The sequence below is a fragment of the Lycorma delicatula genome, chromosome 3 (genome assembly GCF_047948215.1).
Source record: "Lycorma delicatula isolate Av1 chromosome 3, ASM4794821v1, whole genome shotgun sequence".
In the NCBI taxonomy this organism is placed as follows: Eukaryota; Metazoa; Arthropoda; class Insecta; order Hemiptera; family Fulgoridae; genus Lycorma; species Lycorma delicatula.
In genome coordinates, this window is record NC_134457.1 from 28,488,388 (window position 1) to 28,504,028 (window position 15,641).

Here is a 15,641-nt window from a genome sequence, read left to right on the forward strand (position 1 = left end):
CCATTGAGGGACCCCCAAAGGCTTACCTATCAATATAACCCTCGGCTGCGATTGAACATCAGAGGATGATTTTTTTAACAGCTGGTGTCGAAACAATCTTCACCCGCTCACCCAAACCGGCTTTAAAGCCTTCTATGTAACACTGTAGTCTATCATTTCTTTTCTCGTTCAACAAATAAAGAAACCTTAACTTACGAAGCCGAGATTGGATGTAGGTGGTACTCTTCTTTCACATTCTTTGAATCTCCAAGGAATTCCTCCACCTCACCACATATTCTGTTAAACATATCAACCAATTCAGTGACAACCTCAGGTGAAACTAAGTGTTAATGCCAACCGCGTCTCCAATTTTAAAAGCAACAGCTTCAGCCTTCTTAACCTTCAGGGGCGGCAAAGCTGGCTTTTCACGACTGAACCAAACACCTCTTCCACAAGTCTCGTGTCAGAGCCAAAATCATCATGCTCTTCCTCTACTGCCGCGCTGTCCACCCTCACAGCAGTCACAGATGCCACCTTCAACCTACTCCCCTTCTCCTTCCTTAGCCGCTGACGCTCAGATTTGGATTGCTTCTGTACCCGACCAGACATACTTGTCACAGGACTAACCGCAGTGACGGCATCGTCGTCAGAAGCATCACTTTCCTCCTGGGCGACCTCAACAGCTTTCTCAATCCTACCTTCTTTGAAGTTTTATGGTCTGCTTTAAGTTACAGCACTCGAGTAAGTTCAAAACGTTGAAATACAGACACAACGAATAAAGAGTTACAACCAATCACTGCCAAACTTAACAAAACGTAATAGCCAATAGAACAAACCAATAATGTAAACATACAAAAAACAGCCAATCAGAAAAGATCAATGTGGCTGCCGTTGCTAACGTAAATAACCGTACCCAAAAGCCGTACAACTAACAATAAAAACTACAAAAATCCTAAATAAATTGCAAACCAGAATATTTAATACAAAACAAAAGACAGCCGAAGTAAACTAAAACAACCTACGAAAACAACAAACTAATAAAATACAACTACAAAAATAATACTAATAAAACTTCTAACAAAAGCACAAAAACTCAAAACTAAACAACAAACTAAAACACTACAAGCCAGTTTATTCCTTTGAGTTGGATATAAAACGACTTATTTTGATAAAATTACATTTTTTAATTAACAAAGAATTTAGCTTTCTGGTCGCCCAATCTGAATTTCCCAAATTTTTTGTAGCCTAAAACTCATGCGTGAGAAATCGAATTAATTCATTATATTTGATTAGTTGGTTTAAATTTTTAATTTTAGTTGGTACATATGTTATACTGAACACAATGATGATGTGTTTTTAAAAAATATTCATTTTATTTAAAAACACAATGTATCATACAATCTTCTTTGATATACAAGCACATACTAATTATATAATAGAAATGTAAGTTATACGTACATGCTAACATTATAAACAGAACGATATAGAATTGAACGTTAGGTCTATCTTAAGACTTCTTTACCCCCATCAGAGTCTGCCTGGACCTCTAATAGGAGGATGTGAATCGAACGAGTCCTGGATTGGAACTGAATAATTATACTTACAGTTAGAATAAAGAAACAAAGTTGCAAATGCATTACATTCTTTCTCCCGGTAGCTTTGCCTGGAAACTTAAGGATAGGCAACACACTTTGCCTACGTAATGTAATGCATCATCTACTCTCAGAAATGTAACTCCCAGCCCCCCCCCCCTGATAAAAGAGTACTGGGGTTCGCTCAGTAGCCACAGGTATTTTTCATTTTTAAATATCTTAACATAAAATACAACAATAATAATAATTACAATCAACATTCAATACAATATTATAATTCAAATTGATATATCACCTGTGACAATATTATTTTTCCTGAGCATTAATAAATCATTTGCATTTATATTTTATAATTTCAAACTATTTAAATTAATCAGTAAGTCTGATTGCTACACCTTTTCTACATTTAATTCATTTATATCAATAAAATATTTATTATATGTTATTCTTACAATTATTACTTTATTCAATTATTCTTAATCTTTCTGATTTTAATAAATATTCTATTTTAACATAAGATTGATCGATTTTAAATTTTATATATATATATATATATATATATTTGTTATGTGTGTATTATTCTATTTCACTGTAGCTCTGCTGTAATATAAACTTGTAATTTCATCTGTCACATATTCTGATATGCAGCACAGTTCTACAAATGTTTAACAAAATATGTTTATACATAGTCTCATATAATACTAAATTCTTTATATATATAGAAAATAATATTTATTATGTGATATATATATATATATATCACATAATAAATATTATTTTCTCACTATTATTATAAAATTATTTCTAGTTACATATTTCATAATTATATTTTTTAAATTTTCAAGTTGCAGCTAAATTGTTTTATTTGTATCTAGTCATTTAATAATAATTCATTTAATAATTTAATAATATATTTTATAATCAGTAACGTTTAAATCATTTAATATATCTAGTCTAGTTTAAATTCAATATCACTATTAATTATTACATCCATTTTCCTTTACAAATGGTATATAATATTTAAAATAATTCAAATAATATATCCTCATATTATTAAAACAGATTTTATTATATATCGTTTTAGTTCATATCAAGTTCATATACATCATTTTAATTCATTCACATAAATATTATTAAATTCTATAATATAAAAAAACTTATTTTTAACATAATAGCAATATATAAAATTACGATATACATTCTGCTTCTACCCATGGAGATCTGGGATTTATCTTATTTAGGGACATGAGGATGTAACTGAAACAGGATTTAAGTAGGGATTAGTTCCTACATTGGAAAATCGGATTTCTTGTCGAATTTCCTTAAACTTTCTAGGACGTTTTGTATTTGATAAATTAACTTTAATTTTTTGTTTTATTATGTCTTCGTTCAATTTCCGGTTTTTATTTCTTCGTTAACCGACGTAACGTTTTCTTATTATATTTATTTTTTGTTTTACTTTGCTTCTGGACCGACTTAACATATATTTCTTGTGTTTTTAATTATATATTTCATTTTATACTGAACTATATTTTTAATAGCATCTCTATTAAAATACCTCTTCCACAATACCACTAGTTAAAATAATTATTTTAGGTATTCCTTTTTATTGTTTAATGCGCCAGTTAAGTTTAGAGTTAACTCCACTCGTAAAATATTATTACTATTAAATTACTAAATATAATTATTTTATTTTTCAAACATAGTTCGCATTTGATAATATAATTCCCCACTACTTACAATTTCTTGTATTCCACAATAATTCGTTTTTCTTACGTAATAATTAGTACGGTTCATTTAACAAATTGTAGTTGACGACTCTTAAAATATTTTGCTAATATTAAATTACATTTAACTGTGTATTTTATTTTATTTCAATTATATATACGCATTTACTTACTTTACTTTATGCACTAGTTATATTATTATTTGAATTTTATTACAATTAAATAGATCTTCTGATATTAGCATGTTTTATTCTTATTTCCCTTTTTATATGCTATTTCATATTTAAATTTATTGGTTTTAAATGCCAGTTATATTATCCTTTTCTAAATTAAAAAAGCTAGTTAACATTTCAATAAATCTTATATTAGACTATTGATTCAATAGATTAAATATTTTTCATAATTCATAACATTTATTAAATCATTTAAGCATTTACTGTATTCTATAGTTTATTTAATCTTGACCTAGACTTTTTCAATGTCACCTATAATAAATTATAGCATAATTTCTCTTTATTTAAGATTAATTATTTATATAACAATTCTTCTGAAAATGTGCATAATATTTCTTCATTAATAATATATAACAAAGTACTCTCAAATAATCTTCATAATAACATCTACTCATAGTAATACATTTATTTCAAATAGTTTTGTTGCATGCATAACTTATATATATTTTTCTTTTTATTCTCGCATTAAAAATTATTTTCTAACATATTATATTTTATTATATACTGTTAATAGTTTTTTCATTATAATGTAGCCTTGGTAATATTATCTAATATACTTGACGGTTAATCTTCGTTGTACAGCTGTAGAAGTATCTCCTTCTTATATTTTTTATAACATAATAAATAAAATTATTTCACTTCATCATATCAATTAATTTTTCTACTTTTATTTTTCTTGACAATTATTTTTATTTTATTCTAATAATTATTTTATTTCAATATGGGCAAATTCTTCATAAAATTAATTCCATTATTTCAACAATATTTAGTTCATTTAAGTATTTATAATAATTCAATAATTAATAATAATTCTTCTTAATATGTGTATATCATTTAATTAACCCCAATAATCATCTTTAATTCAAATTAATGTATTTTTCTTGATAATTAATATTTTCATCAATACAAAAATATTCTAAATTTTCTTTAATTCATTTTCTTAATTATTTTATTTCCTTACCAGTCCAATACCCAGATTTATTTATTTTTATTACTTCTTCCTCTTCTTCAAATTCGTTTGATTGGTCCTAATATCTAACATAACCAAATTCTTCATGTATTTAATCGTATTAAAATTACTAATAACACTTTCTTTATGTTCATTTATAATAGTCTTCTTATTATTTTTATTATTTTCTTCATTACCAACATTATTTTCATTGACAATATTAAATTCATATCCAATAACCTTACTATATTTATTATCATAACCATAATCATTTATGATTATTTCATTAACTTCAATATTTTCTATAATATTATTTGGCAATTTAATATTAATATTATCTGTCGTCGTTTCAATAACTTCTTTCTTCAGTTTAACATTATCCTCATTATTTCTCTTAATTTTCCATATTTTTCGGCAACTTATTTTTATTTTTCTTCCTAACACTTGTATTATTTTCTTTGTATATAACCTCATAAGGTTTTGGCAACTTATTAAAAATATCCTTCCTGATTACTTCATTAACGTCGTTATTTATTTCAACACTTATCTTTATTGTTATTTGGCAATAACTTAGTATTATTAACTTCATCTTTGGCACTATTATTACTATCACTTAATATTTTCTCAATAATATACTTATCATATCCATTTATTTTCATTATTTCCATTAATTCTATTCCTACGATATCTATTAATATTTGACAACGTATCGATATTATTTATTTTATTTAGTTTCCTGCTTTTATAGATCCTTTAATTATATTTATTAAATTTGTTATTATTATCTTCATCAGTAATACAGGACAATAAACAATTATCATTATTATTCACATTTGGCAACATTTTACATTTATCATCATCATCATCATTATTATTATTATTATTATTATTATTAATACCTTTCTTCTTCTTGTTACTGTAATTATTATGCTAATGAATATTAATATTATAATTTTACTTGTAATTGGAAACTTATTTCCATCAATATTTTCTTTACTGCATTTATTAATACCGCGCTTTCCCTATTTAATATATTTATCTTCTTTGTCTATAATATTTGGCACCTTTTTCTTTTCCCTGTTTAGCCTCCGGTAACTACCGTTTAGATAATTCTTCAGAGGATAAATGAGGATGATATGTATGAGTGTAAATGAAGTGTAGTCTTGTACATTCACAGTTCGACCATACCTGAGAACACCAAAGAACACCGGTATCCACGATCTAGTATTCAAATCCGTGTAAAAATAACTGGCTTTACTAGGACTTGAACGCTGTAACTCTCGACTTCCAAATCAGCTGATTTGGGAAGACGCGTTAACCACTAGACCAACCCGGTGGGTTAATATTAGGCACCTACTTCTACGATTCCTTACTATATTATTATTAACATTCGGCAATACACAACTATTTACATTTTTCTTCATAATTTTTCTCATATTTTTTATTTTATATATAACGTCATTTTTGTTAATAAATTTTATTAATTTTTGGTAATTTTAATATCTGTTTCGTTTCGCTTAATTCATTTATCAAATTTAATATCACTATTTTCATCATATTTATTATTATGTTTCCTTTCTTATGCTTATTATTTTTATAACTATTATTTGAGAATTGTATACACTTTTCATTATTATTATTATTTTTATTATTAATATTTATATCAACAGCAATTTTAATGTTACGTGTAGTAAGCGCTTCTTTCTGACGTACAGTTTTTCTATTAGCATCTGTTTGTTCTATCTTCACTTTATTATTTATATTAGAATCCTTTCCTTTTAAATTTAAATTTTTATTTATTAATTATTATTTGTGTTATCCTGCACTTCATTACTTTTAATATCATTTTTAAAACTATTTTTCGTTTTACTACCGGCCCTATCTTTCCTTTTACGTATGTATTTATTTTTGTATTATAATTATTATACATTGGCCAGTTATTATAACCATTTATTGTTTCAGTATCATGCACTGATTTTAATAATTTTAACGTAGGGTCTTTTCCAATTTTTACACGGGAAAATGTATTTACTGATCTGTTCTGAGGTTCATATCCCATAAAAAACAAATACGAGACCGTTTTATCCCATAATTCATTATCTAATTGATAACTGTTGAAAAAATTACCGATCTCAAAATCTAAAATAGTTTCATTTGGCAAATTAAAATTTTCTATTTCATTGTCTTCATCATTAATACTGTAATAAAAATTATCTATTTCAAATTCTTCGTCGTCTGTTACCACTCCTATACAAATTGTCTGTCTAAAATGTAGTTTCAAATTTTTCATTTTCAATATCGAAATTAATTCTACTTACTTCAAAAATATTTTTTCTAAGGTCTAAAGATTTTTCCCCCTATTTTTCTTTCCCGACAACCAATTTAAATTTAATCGTCAGTTAATAATTATAATAAAAATTTAAAAAAACTTAACAGATATCATAAGATTCTTTTAATTTTTATTTTCTGGACCTATTACTCGCTACTTGATATAATTTCGGGTGTTTATTTGGAGGTTCTACCGAATTTCTTGTATTTCGTTCCGAATCATTGGTAATCGTTCGTTTAAATGATGGTCGTCGAATGAGATTTTGGAAGGGAATTTTTTGATAATAATTGGGCTGTGTGTGATTATACGGTTGTCTATTAAAAGGTGCCCTTTGGAAGCTTAGGGTTTTAGGAATATAATTTTGATAATAACTATGATATCTTGATGTTTGGTGTTTATAAATATTTGGATTTTTGGTCGAAGCAACTATCTTTACAATACGATTACTATTATTTAAAAAATTATACTTATTCATTTTAAACTGAAAATCATTAGTTAACATACTTAGTGCTTCCTCTAAAGAATTAGTTTTTTTTGTTCGCATTAGCGATGCTATCGGTTCAAGTAAGTCTCTTAATAATACTCTTAATGCTAATTTCTTTACATATTCAATAAAAACATTTGCGATTACTAGCTCTTTATTCGTGAAATATGCTATTTGCATGTTTAATAACTTTTTTATGTTCAAAAAATCAAAAGGAGTTTCATTACTCTCCTGTTTTAATTAAGCTAATCCTAGATTTAATGTGAAACAATCTCTTTTGTTGATATAACCATTTAATAATGCCTGCCTAATATCATTTCTTTTATATCTATTTGATCCTATTACTAATTCTAATGCAGGTGATTTTATTTTAGAAATAATTGTGGAAAATAAATATTTATTTTGAAAGTCGTCGTTATTTTGCGAATAATTTCTAACATAAAGTAATAAAACGATTCAAAATTAATTGGTCACCTGACAATTCAGGTTCATGTTTAAGAATTATTTTCTTAACGCTGGGTCCTGCATTTTTTCTTTTAAATATTATAATATTATTTTATTATTATTATTATATAATTTTTTTATTTTTAATATTATATTTTTTCTTTTAACATCACACATGCTAACACTAAAAATAGGACGATATAGTATTGAACCAGTCCTAGCTTAAGACTTCTTTACCTCATCAGAGTCTGGCTGGATCTCTAATAGAACGATGTGAATCGAACGAGTCCTATTAGAATAAAGAAACAAAGGTTGCAGCTGCATTACATTCTTTTTCACGGTAGCTTTTCCTGAAAACTAGGGATAGGCAACACACGTACCTTATGGAATGTAATGCATCTACTCTCAGGCTAATCTGAATAATGTAACTTATATATATTTTATTTTAAAGAAACATATATACAGACAGCATGAGAAATCAAACCTCTCTTTAGCTTCATCGAAAAAATACATAATTCATCCTGATTAATTGTTTATGATACTAAATATCAAAGATTACTTAATTGCTTTTTGATATTATATAAATTATACAATTATAAGTAAGTAAAACCTAATTAAGCAATTATATTATAAAAACCAATTTTATCTTATGTAAGTTATGGTGTTAATTCAGTGCATTAAAGTGATCAATCCTAAAATCATATTTCTTCTGTGATATTTTTTTCCACTATAAAACATTCATATTTACATGAATCATAATTTTTTTTAGATTTTTTTTTAAATATCACAAAATCAATCGTTTTTATCTAACGTTCCCGATTATAAAGATTATAATAAATGACTTTATACCATTTACTCGTTATATATTCCAAGACACAGTTGAATAGCAGTGGTGAAAAGCCATCGCCCTGTCTCAATCCAGTTTTTATGATGAATGGTTCAGAGAATTATTTATCATTTTATTATATGAAGAGTTTAATAATAATACTGTAGATTTATATTAATTATACTTATAATAGTTTAGTTAATAGAAAAAATAAAAAATGTTTGTTACTGTTTATAATCAAAATTTATTCCGAATATTACATTGAATGTATGAAGAAACACTGTGACTTTGTTCAAATTTTAGAAGTGATAATCGGAACTACGAGAGAACAATTTTCTTTTTAACCGACAACTTAGAAATTATTTTTAAAAAACACACACAAACGGCATAATAATATATCAATCCTAAGAAATAAGATTTCCGATATTTCATACCGGACTCAAAGTTCTCAAAAGTAATTTTTTTTCGAAGACTGCATTTACTTTTTAAGAACTCAAAAATATTTTAATAGTAATAATTTTCCTGCATTCGGATCGAATAGTTGACTTACATGAAAAATTTAATATTATTTTACTTGATCCATTTAGATATAACTTCAATGTTACAGATAATAATAAGACTATCAGAAAGACAAATGGAGTAGTATTGTACTATTATAAAGTAAATAAATAAGCTTTAAAACTGTAAGAATCTATTTTTTATTAAATTAAAATGAAAGAAAATGTAATATTTCACTATAGTGGATTACTAATAAGAGTTAATCGTTATGTTATCGATTAATAAACACTATATTCATAGTTTTTTCTTTTTTTATAACATTAAATTTAGAGGTTGTTTCATCTTATAACAAACTAAAAAAAATAACTAAAAGCCTACCGTCGTAAAAGAGAGTGACTTTTGTAATAAAAAGTGGTCAAACATTTTTAATTTCTCGTAAAAATGCAGTAAGAACGATCGTAAATGCAAGAAGACTTTAATCTTATCAAAACTAAAAAAAAAAAAAAACAAAAAACAAACAAAACAAAAACATACAAGTTTACCGATAAATAAAATTCAAATACTAAGGGTCAGAAGATAAAATATAATGTTAAGTAAACTTAAAATTATAAATTATAATTTTATCTTAATAGCGATGACCATCATTCCAAAACTTTAAAAGTCGTTCCAAATTTCTTTCCAGTGATAATGAAATAATGCGTGAGTCCGACTAAACTTTTACAAATACAACGTACAAAGTTATTTTTTATTAAAAAAGTTATTTTAGGTGGTTAGTAATTAAATCATACGAAATCAGGATATGGAATGCTAACCTAATCATATTTTCAGATTTAAATTTAGATAGAAAAGCATAATAAAGATAAAACTTATATTTATACTTCGATTAATTCTCCAAACTTTCACAATAATTTCTATTCATACATACTTCATTCATGCATACTTTCTATTCATACGAGTACATACTTTCAGTATTTCTACTTTTCCGGTATCATAGCTCTACAGCTATGCTGCATTAAGGAAATTACCGTAATCAATAAAAAAATGGAATATAGCATTTCTCCACGTTTAATGACAAAGGGATCACCTACTAAAAAAAAAGTTGGGGTTAAAGTTTGTATGTACATGAATTGGCTTGTTTGAAGCTTAAAAACTTTTGACTGGATAAACCGATTTTGATGAAATTTTCTACTGACATTCGTGTATATGGGGCAATTTGTTGGTAATAGTTTGGGATTAATATCTCCAAGGGTGATATTTTCCCCTAAAAAAAGTTGGGGTAACGAACGTATGCACATGAGTTAGCTTGTTTGAAGCTTAATAAATTTTAAATGGATTAACCGATTTTGATGAAATTTTCTAAAGACACTCGTGTATAGGGTGCAGAGTTTTGGTATTATTGGGATTAATATCTCCAGGGGGTGTAATAGATATTTTTTTGAGGCCATTTTTTCTCTCAAAAGTTTGCAAACATAACTCTACTTTATATTAAGCTGAGTACATGCGTCCATGCTTATCTTACCATTTTTTTTTTATTAATTTTGTCCCAAAATTACCCCTTTCCCAAAAATTAAAAATGTTATCTTTTTATTTATTTTATATCTTTTAACCTACTTTTTTTATGTATTCCTAGGTATAGTAATAGCGCCGGCCTCCGTGGCGCGAGTAGTATCGTCTCGGCCTTTCATCCGGAGGTCCCGGGTTCGAATCCCGGTCAGGCATGGCATTTTCGCACACACTACAAATCATTCATCTCATCCCCTGAAGCAATACCTAACGGTGGACCCGGAGATTTAAAAAAAAGCCTAGCAGTGCAAGTAACCTCAAAGATTACTTTTTGGACAATATGGGGACTATAAGGACTGATCAAAGCTTAAAAAATTCGATTTTTTAAATTTAAAAAAAAATACCTTTTTTGGTTTATTTTCACGTATCATTAGTTTTTCACTTTATAAAAATAAATAACCTATTTGTTGCCAGATTTTTACACGACTGCCCAAAAAGGAATAATGTATTTAGTGTGCATGTATGCTTATTCCACCGTAGCAGCTCAAAGGCTGAACCGATTTAGATATATGGCCTATGGTCCCGCGTTGGAATCCTTACGTTACGCGGTGTCGCAGGATTTATAAATATATATGTTTAAATAGATATAAAAATTTGAAAAAAAATAATCATACTATATAAAAAATTATCACCCGTTCGCTCTTTAATTATCCTATATTACAGACCACTACTTTTTTCCAGCCGTGTTTTTTTTATTTTTAATATTTATCTCTTGTTTTATGTAATATTTTAAAAGAAGTGCTAGAAAAAATATCTTTATTAATTTAAGCTAGGACAAAATAATGTGTTTTCGGTAGTACGTTGGGAGTCCATGAAACGCTAAAACATCTGCAACAATTTTTAAAAAAGTAACAAACTACTTGTCTTGGGTCATTCTGTGATATAAAGTACCAATAATTGATAGTAAATTAACTTATTATTTTATTCTAAATCAAAAAATTCAAAACTATTTAAATCATTAAGTTAAAAGTACTTGAAGTAAATTAAAAAATATATTTATTATAATATATAATATCCAAAATAATATAATGAAAATAAAAAAAAAAGTATATTTAATTAAAATGATTTAAAATTAAATTCTACTAATGTATTATGGGAAAGTTTTCCCCAGGCTAAATTTCTCCACATTTTTATATTTACGTTTTTATTTTACATTCGAATATCTCTTTTATAATTAAATTAACTGGACTTAAAAAAACATTTGTGTAAGAAAAGTAAAAAAAAAAAAATTATTAAATTTATTACATAAAATTGTTATTTAATTTAAATAAATTGTTAAAATAAATTAATTTTTACTTATTCTCAGCGGTTGGTAAATTTAATTTTCACCACTAGTTTTCTAGTTTTTTCCAACTTCATTTATTTAACTTTAATTAAACGAATTTCATATACAATTAAGCATATACAGTATATATCAGAATACGTACATTTACGAATATTTAACAGAATAAATAAAAGAGATTTATTCATGGATACGTATAAAGATATACATAAAATTCGTTTAATATCATAAAGCATTAAATATCTGAAGATGAAATATTTCCGAAATCGAAAACATAAATAAAATGCTCATTTACTGAGATTAGACAAAGAATAAAAAAAGATTTAACATTCATTGTTACCGCTAATAAGGTGTATTAAAAAATTAAATAATATTAAATAAAATAAAATATAACAATCTACAAAAAAATGAATGTAGATTGTAGATTCATTGGCGATTCATCTGATTTTAAAACAAGTACGGTATAAAATCCTACTAAAATAACGGCAGTAAACAACAATATCAACAAACAACAAATGAAATATAAGTATATTTCCTACAAGATGAAAGTTCTGTTCTCAAATGATGCGGAATCGGTAGTTTTTATAACAAAAATTTTGTGAAGGAAAGGGACATTCGATAAAAATATATTACGATTCTGTCAAACTTTTTGCTTTTTATTTTCGCGAAAATAGATGCAATAGGGATCGTTGAAGTTCACAGAAACGCTGAAAGGAAAGTAGTTGTAGTAGAAAGCAGGGTTGCCATTAAACTAACTTCCGATCGCAGACTGCAAATTCCGGTTCCGGAGGGATGATAGGCAATAATAGAATAATATCCCATCCCTTTTCCAGAAAGAGGGAAATAGAAAGAGACAGAGACAAAAGACCTAAAGACAGGCAGGAAGAGAGAAATACATGAGAGATGAGAGAAAGGGAGTTCTTCCCATTATCAACAATTATCCCTACCAAATAATGCATACGCCCCCCATTCTGACTAACACAATCCCTCTTTTCAAGATCAACGAGATGGTTCTAATGTCTCCTGGGTAAAGAGCAACTCAAAATTGAGCTCTGACGTTCAAAGAAAGTTTAGAATTTTCAAATGTTTATCAAAAATTCGTAAGATATTAGAAATATATATGATTTAAAAAACATTTTAAATTACTATCAAAAATTACTATTATCATTAATTATAATGAAAATAAATTTAATTAAACATAAATTAAATTATTAAAGATTAACGCATTTTTTTTATACTTTGTGGAGTAAAATTATTAGTATGGAATATATATTTCACAAAAATGCTGTAAAGAATGAAATAATAACAAATAAAAATGTTTCCGCAGCGTATTTCACTACTCGTAAAATAAAATGTATTTGATGGCGCGAAGCCAACGTGTTACAACTTTTTACACTTGGCTACAATTCAGCTCCATTAAAACTAAAAATTTAAAGCTTTACAAAATAAGAAAAGAGAATATATATATATATATATATATACATGCATACGTACTTTGAAGATGTAAAACACGTTACTAGTACGCCAAATTTCAACTTGGACAAAAAAAGAAAATAAACGGACTAGAAAGAGTTCACAGACTCAGTTTATGAGTCTAGGCTCAATGCTTAAAAAATATAAAAAAGATTTTCTTTATAATTTTGATTTATTAGAGAGACTTTTTTAACTTCTTTTATATGAAAATAATTGGGATAAAATTTTTGTCAAATAAAACTGATGGTAAATTAAAACTAATCAAAACATTTATTAAATAAAATTAAACAAAAATAATTTACTTTCATTACGATGAGGTTTTTTTATAACAAAGAAATAAAAATATTACGCAATCCCTATGTAAGATTATTGGTTGGTTAAAATATTGTGAACATGTTATCTCCTCTGCTAGCTGAAGGTAAAAGGCAGAACGAGGGGAAGTCTATCATGAGTGTTAGTGTTCCTTGTAAACAGTTAAGTACAATTTTCAATGGCACGGACTAGTAAAAAAGGATATAATATTTCTCATAATCATGTTACTTTTTTCTTTGTAGTGGGAAAGAAATTTATTTATTAGATAATTTTATAATATGATGATATAATAAATATAATATACATGAGCACCTTTCATTTCCCAGTAAATATATGTTATCATCTTCTATAGTTTGGAATATATGCAAGATATCCGGTAATCCGATCACAATAAAATGTTGATGTAACATTAATGGTATTACTGCAAACTGGTATAATAAATCTAAACGTTATAAAAGTTTCATTCTTAAGAGTAATACTTATAAGAGTTCTAAGGTTCGAGTCCTTGTAAAGGCAGCGGGTTTTATATGGATTTGAATGCTAGGCTGTGGTTAACGCTGATATCTGTCTGGACTTGTTAGAAGGGTTTGTTTGCCCTCGGCCTGAAGAGTTACAACCCGAAATCATATTCCAACAAGATGGCGCGTCGTCACAATGGGGTTAATTATTGTGGGAATCCCTCAACAACAGTGGTGACTCGTACCTAAAATTAATGGGGGTGCTGCTACAGAAAACTTTTTTCTGGGCCTTTTCAAGGCCATGGCTTAAGTTTTCTGTAAAATAAAAGAACCGAAAAAAGAATGAATCAAATAGAATAGCTGGATAATAATCTAATTCTAAACTTTATCACATTCAAGACTATGGTACACATATTCGGTTTAACCGAATAAATAAACTGTCATTACAGATAATATTTTTTAGTATTATTAGATAATAACTTAATAAAATGTCCGCTTAAAAAAACAATAGTCCAACGGTACTTAATTTAAATTTTTATGTATACAGAAACAAATAAATAATTAGTTTTTACTAATTACTTTCTCTTTCGCCTTTCCATCGTGTTTTTGGACAGATTTGGTAATCAAACAGCCCTTGCTTTCCGCCATCTTCTGATGACTACTGAAAAATTACCTAAACCACTTTAATATTATTTCCCCCGACTAAACTAGAAAAGGGAACGAACAAAGAACCTTCCATACACAAACGGAGTAAAAATAAAATATCTTCCACCATCACGCCAGGGTCAGCACTGCGAGAGCGACAGTGCTTTCTCTCCCTAGCAGCCTCGCGTGCAACTTACTATGTACAACATTCAACCACCACTCCGCTGTAACTGTGAAACGCACAGTTCCGTACAAAGATTTTTGTATCTTTTTCATAAACTGGGGGACGGCTACTGACCTTAAGCTTAAGATACTGACCTTAAGATTAATATATAATCATATATTGTACAAACATAAAGAAAGAATCAAAGAAAAAAGGAACAATTATATTAAATTTTACCGGTAATATCAAGTGGAAATAGAGGGTACTACAGTTCCACAGTGACTATTCGCGAGCCGCCACTGCTCATGAACATGCTCCCAAATCGCTGGATTGGACGCGATGGATCGATCGCTTGACTAACTCGATCACCGGATATAACTCTATGTGATCTTTTTTCTATGGGGTTTCATCAAGGATAATGTATACAAAAAAACTTGTAATAAATATTGATAACCTTAAGGAGAGGAGTGGATTGCTAACGCAGTCGAACTCATAGATGTACTTATGTTACAACGAACATGGCATGAAATTGATTTAACGATTGGATATATTGCGAATTACTAGGATGTACAGATTGAATGTTTTTGATTACTGGTTAAAAAATTTCAGTTTTAATGTTTCTAAATTCATACAACCCGTTTTTATATCTTAATAAATAAATTATTTACTCAATATCAGATAATT

The 15,641-nt window shown here is 27.3% G+C and overlaps 1 protein-coding gene across 1 annotated transcript in view; it reads right to left on the reverse strand.

Moving 5' to 3' along the window:
- LOC142320865 (semaphorin-1A-like) overlaps positions 1 to 15,641 on the reverse strand; it is a 465,152-nt gene that overhangs the window by 127,790 nt on the left and 321,721 nt on the right. The gene's annotated exons all lie outside the window — the stretch shown is intronic.